This window comes from Sabethes cyaneus, chromosome 3 (assembly GCF_943734655.1).
Source record: "Sabethes cyaneus chromosome 3, idSabCyanKW18_F2, whole genome shotgun sequence".
NCBI classification, from domain to species: Eukaryota; Metazoa; Arthropoda; class Insecta; order Diptera; family Culicidae; genus Sabethes; species Sabethes cyaneus.
The window spans coordinates 33,129,383-33,139,468 of record NC_071355.1 but is presented as its reverse complement, the minus strand read 5'-3'; the positions used below and the strand labels follow the sequence as shown (position 1 = coordinate 33,139,468).

General features: G+C 40.7%; 1 protein-coding gene across 2 annotated transcripts in view; it reads left to right on the top strand.

Annotated features, from left to right (window-relative positions):
- The first annotated feature begins 394 nt into the window (after positions 1-394).
- LOC128744132 (protein ultraspiracle) overlaps positions 395-10,086 on the top strand; it is a 64,306-nt gene continuing 54,614 nt past the window's right edge. For both annotated transcript variants that reach the window (XM_053840936.1, XM_053840935.1), the window contains exon 1: positions 395-777. The gene's annotated coding sequence lies outside the window, so the exon portion shown is untranslated. The remainder of the gene's footprint in view (positions 778-10,086) is intronic.

Here is a 10,086-nt window from a genome sequence, read left to right as displayed (position 1 = left end):
GTAAAACTGCATATAATCGCCTGCACTGCAGTACAGTGGTGGTCGTAGATTCGTACGTGCTACCGAGTCTTCAATATACTCGTTTCATATATGGTTAGTTTTTCTCCATCGGCTGCGCAGCGGACCAAGAGATAGCGAGAGAGCATTTGCCGAAGCGCGCGCGGCGACTGTCAGCACAAGCCATTTCGAGTGTTTGGGTGCAATAACAACAGCAACAGCAATCAGCAGCAGCAGCAGCAACACCCCGTCGTCGATCCGGCGGCACCGTGGTTGGCGGGCGCGCGCGAGCTGAAACAGGAGAAGCAATTTGCAATTCTGGTCTACCTTGCTCAAAGTCAGCTCTGCTCGACTTCAGGCTTCACAGTCCACTTCCAGCCGGTTCACTAAACGGTCGACGGTGTTCGCGAGTGCTCGGCACAAAACGCCCGCGCGCGGTTCAAGTTCTGAGGCGATCGATCGCGGATGGATCAATCAAATCCGTGTCCCATACGAGCGACAGGAACACGAACGGAGAGGCGGCTTTCTAGGCTAGGCTAAGGAGCTCCTTAGGCGGACGTGTGCTGTTTGGAAACGGTGCGAGCGAGCGAGCGAGTGTAGATCACGCGGAATCTGTGATCCGCGCAAGAGGCAACCGGAATGCCGCGAGGAAAAATGGAAAATTGAAATCTCGGCTCGAAACTAGTTTCACTATCACACGGTGCGGTGTGGTGTGGTGCGTGCATTCAGTGAAGAAGAAAACAGATTGATGTACGGTGAGGGAAAATAGTGCAGTTTTCGGTGTGTGATGATGATGATATTGGCGATGCCGTTTTGGATTGGCCTGTGTCGGCCTGTGTCTGTGTGTCTACAACACTGAATTTCCCTTTCATCTGAATCGGTAGGCCGATTCAGGGCAATTTTACGCCTTTGTCGTGTGCATTGCCGTTTTGGCGTAAATGGTTCTGCTGGTGTGTAAGCTTCTACGTTTTTTTTGATTTGATAGTTTGAAAGACGAGTCACCGAAATCATTTCCAGAGAAAACTGCAATTAATAGCTGGAAGTTGTTTGAAAATTGGTTTGTTTTCCTTTTCCGTTCAATTGAGTGTGACTTTTCCTCCCGGTAGTTGGTCCCGGTGTATGATGGTGGTCTAACAAGCAAGTCATCTTACTCCTCGACGGATAGATACTTGAGTTAGCAGTGTTTAGCGCCTGCAGTTGTTCTGTGTGAAGGAAAGAAAGTCAATCAAGGCCATATTTTGAATTGAGTGTGATTCCAGTATGTGCGAAAGTGCTGTGAAACGTGCAAAATGATTATCATAAAAGTATGCATATTCTTTCTGAATAATGAACAAAACACAGCCTAAGAAAAAGGAGGAAGAAGAAAAAATTGGTGGAAAAAATAAAAATTCGCCTTCTTCTTTTTTTTTGGGTTGTTGTTTGTTTCAAAGTTCAAAAGTTATAGAAATCATCCCCAAACATATACTAACAAAGCTAAAATAAGTTTGTTTCAATACGTTGGTTATGTCCCGTTAAGAAGGTATTTTGAAAAACATGATTTTTAAGAGGTGCATTATTATTTTTCATCCACTTTTCGTGTATGGATAGTTACAAAATCAATTTCAATAGAGAATCGAAATTTTTTCAACGGTTATGTCGCCTTGGATAGGCCCTCTAGTTGGCCTCGGGGTACGGTACTGGTCTAACATTCCAGTCGTCGTATGTTAGAATGACTGAGAGAGACTGTTAGAGTCAACAGGAGCGTAAAACTACACCTGCAATTGTCCTGTACACTAACAGTGGGATGGGAAGGCTGTCGAACAGAAACTGTTTTATTCATACGGCCCAATAGCGAACTTATTTCATATTTTCGTGATGGTAACTGGAATCTAAATAATAGAATGACACCCTGCGATAAGACGTAGTCCTACGTCAAAAATATCGTCCAAAGCTTGCCATCAATGTTTTTTTGTCGGAAGGTTTGACCACTGCGATCATTATTTTGATCTATTGTGGTATCAACGGTTTCGTAGAAGGCTTGTGTCTTTAAACTTACTTCTTGTGTCCATCTTTAATAGTTCGCAAAGAAAAGCTGGAAGGGGTGGGTTCACCATGGATGCCCCTTTCGTTTGTTTATAAAATTTAGCCAAAGTATGAAATAATTTTCTTTCTTTTGCAAAGCACTGCAAAAGAAAAAAATTCTCCGCTGGTCAGAGAAGGAAACATCCGACAGAGAGAGAGAGCAAATCAATTAGCCTTCTGACTGATCGACTCGAAAAACCCTTTGGCGTAGCCTGAAATTCCTTCATCACCCATTTGGTTTTTTCCAGTTAGCGTTGGTAAAATTTTCATCCAAAAAACGGCGAAACCTTGGGCTTAAACGTCTTTTCTAAGCTTTGGCCCCCCTTTATCGACAAACTAATAGCCGGCTGTGAAGTCCAGGACAGTTACGGGGCTAGTACAATAATCCTACTGACTCTATCTAGCAGCACTGCCTAGCCCAGACGACTGGCTAGTTGTACCAGCATCGTACCTCGAAACCAACTAAGTGATTAAATCCAATATCCAATATCTTTATCACCCAATTTTTTTGATTTGAAGGCTACCAAAGACCTGTCTAAAGTGTGCTTGGTATAAGCAAAACTCAAGTTCGAGTTTTTTCCCCTTCCTGTAGAGCCATATCGCAACTGCGTCCATTGATAAGGACTATTGTTGTAAGTTCGTTCGAGTTACTGCACTGCAATTCTTGATATTCGATCTGACAAATGAGTTTTCTAGGATTTGTTACAGAAGAACATGGCCACATTGTTGAAACACATCGTTAATAGAATTGGGTCCAAATTGCCGCCTTGCGGATCGCCTGTTTTTGAAACTGTAACTACCAACGAACTGTACACATTTCATAATCAATTTGATCATGACTGAAGTTTTTGGAGCGTCTTAGTAGAATACGAAACCTGGAAATTAAATAAAAAGAAAACTTATCCAATTTAATTCTACTATGTATATTTTAACGAACAGACAAAGTTCGAAAACAGACACTGAGGAAGCCTGCAAGTTGTAGGCGAAATACGTATCTGTCAAGAATAAAGAATAAGAATTAAATTGGATAAGTTTTCTTTTCATTTAATTTCCTAATTTGATCATGGTTAATCCGATCGAACGCTGCTTTCTAATCCTTATGTCGTCGTCGTCAGCAGCACAGAGCCGGAGTGGCTACTACTGTTTCAAGCAGTCGTCTCCGTTCAAATAGATATTGGGCCACTCCCCACTCGCCAATTTTTCCGGCGTCTTAAAAGTCATAAATCACTTTCGAGCTAGTCGAGCCATCTTGCACATTGTGTGTTCGGCATCCTTACGACGTGTCCAGCCTACCATAACCTACCGACTTTCGCCAGATGTAAAATTCAGACAAAGGTCTAATTTCACGGTGATTAAATGTCTGAATTTTTCAGCGGTAATAACATTTTTGAGATAAGTTTCCGTGTTTTTGGCCAAATCGGAGATTGCATTTCGTTTTCATAGCTTTCAAAATTTGACTTGGATTCGAATCCGCCGATTCCGTAGAAATAGAAGAACTTTTACGCTTTGAGTTTACGAATTTCCAGAAAGCAAAAGGTCAGTCTGAGCTCGCTTCACATAACGTTTATACATTGAGCATTGGGCAAAGAACTTTTTTTTGCTTTTAAAGTTAAAAGCCATATCCTTCGAATAAACTTAAAAGCAGATATACCTGAGCAGGAGCGAAGAGCAAAATAATATAAAAACAATATCAAACTGTGTTATAATGCTATATTTTGTTATTGAATAGATATGGAGATACAATGATAACACATTTTGTTATTGAGTAGATATTTTAAACAGTGGTTGTAAGATGAGTTTAATAACTGATTTTGTTATCATATCTTATTTTGACCTTAAAATGACATTCGATATATTTCATAAAAAAAAATTTATTGATTAATAAGATTTTAGATTATAAATTTTTTATAAAATGATTTTTTAATACCTCATATGCTACTGCATTTGTTATTCAATACCTTAATAATACTAAAATATGTTATTCTAAACTCTGAATACAGTCATGTTATTGCTTTGTTATTCGAATAACACAAGTAGTTATTCTTTTGGCCTTAAAGGAGCAAAATTTTGATATTATTTTTTGTTATTTTACCAACTATGTCAGCCAAAACAAGATCAAATTTTGATACCAGTTATTCGATTTCCATAACTCATTTTGATATCATTTTGCTGTTCGCTCCTGCTCGGGTAGAAACAATTAGTTGAGCCCGCATCTTACGATCCGGATAATATAAATGTCTGTTCAGAATTCCGAAGACTGCGGATACATTCCATTGGCCAGTGTTTGCGAAGATGTTTAATCTTTGTATTAGTTCTTTGAGTTCTTATATTGCATAATATAGCTCTAAGAAATTGTACCTAAAAGAGTCATAGTCGGAAACTGAAACAAATAGTTTTTATGGTCGTATTGGATTTTATTTAACTGAATAAAAACTTCTGGTTGTCTGCAACATTTATGTAGTCTGAATAGAGTAAAATCTTCTAAGAAAATTCTTGATCGTTTGCTATCATTAACTCATTTTTTAAAATTTTACGACTTGGTTCGGTCTGATTTAACACCGACCATATGATATCGCGACAAGTAATCGAGTTGAGCAGGCGAGTCAAGCAATCGACTCAAGCAGTTGGGCCGATCAGTCGAGTCGAACAGTCAAGTCGAGCAGTCAAATCGTGCAGTCTAGTCGAGCAGTTAAATCAAGATGTTCAGTCAAGCAGTCCGGACGAGCAGTTGAATCGAATGGTCGAGTCGAGCAGTTAAATCGAGCAGTTCAGTCGAGCAATTTAATCGAGCAATTAAGTCGAGTAGTCCAGTCGCGCAGTTGAAACGAGCAGTCTATTCGAGCAGTCGAATCGAATGGTTTAGTCAAGCAGTCGAGTCAAGCGGTTAAGTTGAACAGTTGAGTCGAACAGTTCATTCGAGTAGTCGAGTCGAGCAGTTCATTCGAGCAGTCGAGTCGAGCAGTTCATTCGAGCAGTTGAGTCGAGTAGTCCAGTCGAACGGTTTATTCGAGCAGTTGAGTCGAGTAGTCCAGTCGAACGGTTCATTCGAACAGTTGAGTCGAGCAGCCGAGTCGAGTAGTCCAGTCGAGCAGTTGAGTCGAGTAGCCCAGTCGAGCAGTTGTATCGAGCATTTGAATCGAGTAGTTGAATCAAGCATTTAAGTCGAGCTGTTAAATCAAACAGAAGACAAGCAATTAAGTCGAATAGTCAAATCAAGCAGTCTAGTCGAGCAGTTCAGTCGAGCAGTTGAGTCGAGCAGTCGAGATGGCCAGTTGAACCGAGCAGTCGAGTCAAGCAGTTTAATCGAGCAGTCCAGTCAAGCAGTTTAATCGAGCAGTCAAGTCGAGTAGTCCCGTCGAGCAGTTGGATCGAGTAGTTCCGTCGAGCAGTTGAATCGAGTAGTCTAGTCGAGCAGTTGAGTTGAGCAGTCTAGTCGAGCAGTTGGGTCAAGTGGTTCAGTCGAGCAGTTAAGTCGAACAGTTGAGTCGAGCAGTTTAGTTGAGTAGTCCAGTCAAGCAGTTGAATGAAGCAGGTAAGTTCAGCTATCGAATCAAACAGTTAAGTCAAGTAGTTAAGTCAAGCAGTCGGGTTGAGTGGCTTAGCCGAGCAGTCTAGTCGACCTGTTGCATCAAGCTGTCAGTTGAGTCGAGCAATCAAATCGTGTAGTCTAGTCGAGCAGTTGAATCGAGCAATCAGGTTGAGAAGTTGAGTCGAGCAGCCGATTCGAATAGTCCAATCGAGTAGTTGAGTCAGACAGTTCATTCGAGCAGTTGAGTCGAGTAGTCCGGCAGTGGAATCAAGCAGTTAAATCGAGCAGTTCAGTTAAATCGAGCAGTTAAATCGAGCGTCGAATCGAACAGTTGAATCGAGCAGTCTAGTCGAGCAGATAAATCATGCTGTCCAGTCGAGCAGTCGAATCGAACAGTCCAGTCGGGCAGTTCAATCGTGCAGTTAAGTAGAGCAGTCAACTCGAGTAGTAAGTCAAGCATATGTGTCAAGCAGTCGTATCGAGTAGTTAAGTCTAGTAGTCCACTCGAGCAGTTAAATCGAGCTGTTCAGTCAAGCAGTCAAGTCGAGCTGTCCAATCAAGCAGTTGAGTCAAGAAGTCGAATCGAACAGTTCAGTCGAGCAGTCCAGTCGAGCAGTCAAATCGAGCAGTCAAATCGACCAGTCCAGTCGAGCAGTCTAGTCAACCAGTTGAGCAATCGAGCAGTCCAGCAGTCGACTGAGAATACAACCCATTGCTACGAAAGCATGACGTCCTGTCAGAGACCTGGTTTTCGGTACAGACATAAGCCTCTTATATAAATAGATTATATAAATAGATAGTTGTAACCCGCGCGCGTCGCCTCGCGGGTTACAACTATCTATTTATATAATCTAATGGATCATTGTAGGTAGCTTTTGCTCATGCTTACCGCCAGATGGACACTAAAGCCCCACGTGGCATATTTAGAGTAAACTTTAAGGCTGATACAGATTACACGTCATAATTTCTTGCCGTTCCGTTGTTGTTGACGGTTGATAACGGCTAATCTGAACCGGTCTTTTTAGGTGAACCAATCAGATTGCAAGGCAGTTTGACGGTCGGTCATAGACGTTCGTCGAGAGTGTTTGACAAAACGTGTCTATGCTGGAGTCATCTGTGAAATTTTTTAGCTTTTTCAATGATCCATTAAGAGCAAATAGGAGGTACACTATGTAACTCTATGAGGTGCAACTATATTACTTTTGCTCGTCATGTATTTAATCTGGTATGATTGGTTTGAGTCTTTGCTTAATGTGGGCGATTATTACCACGAAAATACATCTCGTGCCCCTCGTTTTGACGACAGACATAAGCCTCTTATATAAATAGATATTAGCAGTTTTTCTGAAAAACTTCGAGGTACAAATCTACGTGGGATGTACGAGTTGGTGACGCAACTTTAGCTTAGTATTTAGACTATTTTATACGTTTATTAGAATTATTGATTCTACAATTAGGCCATTACAAATATTTAAAAAAGTTTTTGTCCCTCCGGTGTTGGGCCACTGAAGGGGGGGGGGGGGGGGGGGCCGAAAAAAAACAAAGAGAATTTTTAATCGAGCAAAAAAATTGATTTTAGGCATTTTTACTTAAACGTGAAAACCAAATCTATTCTTGCTTCTAATAAATACGTTGTTATTTTTCATGCAAAAATCTACGAACAAAAAGACAAAAACGAAAGAAAATTTTTTGGGCCGAGTTTCGGAAATTCCACTGTTTGAACTTCCATTTCTATTTCGTGCTAAAAGCGTTAACTCAACTCGTGCACTCATTTTTCGAGTTTTTCAGGCTGTAAAGCCCACAGACAATTGATTTTATAAAAAAAATTAACTCATATCCTAAAAATTATCTTTTTGCCCCCCGATTTTTCAAGCCAATTTCCAAGGGGGGGGGGGTGACAAAAACTTTGAAAATGATTTGCAATGGCTTTATTATTCGATATTAATACATAGGATCATCGAAAGCGTAAATTAGGTTCATGGTAACAGTAATTAGGAAAGTTGTGAATGTGAATGTCCATTTCACTATACAAGTTTTCTTAATTCTATGCCCTGTGTCAAGTTATCAGACGCGATTTGTGTGAAAATAGGGAAAGAATTAACAGCATCTAGCACGTACGATGGACCAGAATAAATACCTACAACTAATTCAGGAATAAAAGAATAACTTACTTATTGCAAAAATGGCTGCGTTAAAATACACAGTAATATAACATTTTGTTACATTGTTGTTTACTTTCGAGACTTCAACTTCGTGTACGACTACTAGAAACAAATAATCGGTACGGGATGGCTTGGTTACTTTTTCTGAAATCAAAAAAGCAAAAAGTGAGCTTGCATGTGATTGGTTGAAAAACATGACTATTAAATCAGTTTTGACTGTACAACAAATGCATAATGGTTACAATCATCACATAACAAAATTGCATAAAATTTTATGCAATGATCAACAAGTTATTGATGTTTGAAATTTTTCATTCAAACCTTACAGTTCCGTCCTCGTTTTTCACAAAGTGCTATCCAGTATAGTTAATAAAGAGGTAGTCAAACGTGAAACAAAAAATCCTAAATAATCAACTTATAGGCAACATTTTTGAGATATCGTTGGATCTTTAATTTTGGATTACCTGCAAATGGCCGAAACATAAATGGCCGAATCACGTACCAGCCCTTAATTTTCACATATTTTTAAGTCAAACTTTCATTTGACCCAATATTTAATCGTTTTGTAACTTAATTATATATTAACTTTTCAACTGAACAATTACCAAATTGCTGATAACCAGATCAATCTCCGAAAAATAGATGCTACCGGTGAGCCCACGTTAGTCCCCGTAGCGTGGAACTCTACGGAGTAGTGGAACGATGGAAACAGAAATAAAACAACAAAACCACGAGAGAGCTTGCGATTTTCAAGGTCACTTAAGCACCACCGATCGTTCGATCGACCGATGGATGAGGGAGGAGGCCCGAGCAATGACGGTACACGGTGCACGGTGCAAAACCGCGAAACAACGGACGCAAGAAAATAGTAATAAAAACAAGACCGCTAAAAGTGGTAAACTTCGCAGCACACATAGTTCGTACGGGTGAGGGTAAGAGCACAACTATGAGGATGGTAATATACCGCGTCCCATATCATATAGGTTCGTTGCTGTTAGGCTTTCGACGAATTCTAGAAGACTCGCCGACAATAATCGGTGGGATGTTCGAGCGGCTGCAAAATATCGTCATATTTAGTTTCGGAATGACATCCGCAGTTTTGTCTGAGCTCTCGAGCGAATAGTAATTATTGAGTCGTAAATCTGTTGCATCTATGTGCTGGTTGACATTTTCACACACCATTGATTGTCGTCGCTCGTCGCGCTTTCCATTCGCTTCCAGGACATGTCAGTCACGCATTAAATCCTACTTTGGAATAACACTAGAGGTACCTATATTGTATGATGGCGTACGCGGGGCAGCACACAACAATAAAATATACTTAATTATTCATTCCAGAGCGGCATTCACTACGCGTCCTTGGCCGAACTGGTGAACTAGTGTGATAGCAGTGCGACATTTCCCATCCGTGGGTGTTTGATGATTTTCAAAAGATGAGCATATTGAATGTCAAAGACAGTGACGGTTGATTAGCAACAGTTACGCTCAATTTACAACTGATCAAGTTCGTTGATCAGTGTGTAAATGTTTCAATTTTTTTCTAGATGTCCTTAAAATTGGATTAATTTTTTTGTGAATTCTATTTCATGGTATTTCACATTAGAAGTACTGAGCCAGAAACATTTCTGGTGATAAAATAATGTCAAGAAACAACAACATCGGAGATCACCTGAACGCACTCACGCGACTCTGCACTTTTCCTCGATGCAATGCAGATCAGCCGACGTACGTACGACGACGCGCAGGATCTCCTCATTATTTAGCATTTAATCTCGGGCCGCCGGCTAATGTTCGTTTTCATCTCGACCACGGCTAAACTAAATGCGCTTGTTTTACTTAATGCATACATGCTTTATTTACCCGACGAGCGCAGCGCTGATATAGACATAAGTACTTTGTTGCCCGCTTTGTACCAATTCCACGAAAATTTGCTACAAAGCAGTAACGCTGCGAACGCAAAATTCAAGCATCAGCATTTTTCGAAAGACTGCTGCTGGCTGGCGGCTGGCTGGACTACACACCGCAGTGCAGTGCCAGTGCCAGTGGTTTGTTTGATGATGAGCGGTCAACGTCGCCGCCTGGTGCAGGATTTTTACTACACCTTATTCTAGTTTCATTCGCGTGCACTTATTCTTGTCGTGTCGGCGCATTCGTGGGTCCTTCGCGGTGTGCGTGTTTGTCGAGTAAATGTGTCACATTCACTTTATTCACACTGGCAGTTCTGCATGTTTTATTGCGCGATTTTTTTTATTTTTATTGCACCGTTTTGGTTCATTTCAGATGCATTTTGTTTTTCTTTGTTGCTTACTTTTATTTTCCTATACTTGTTGGCGATTC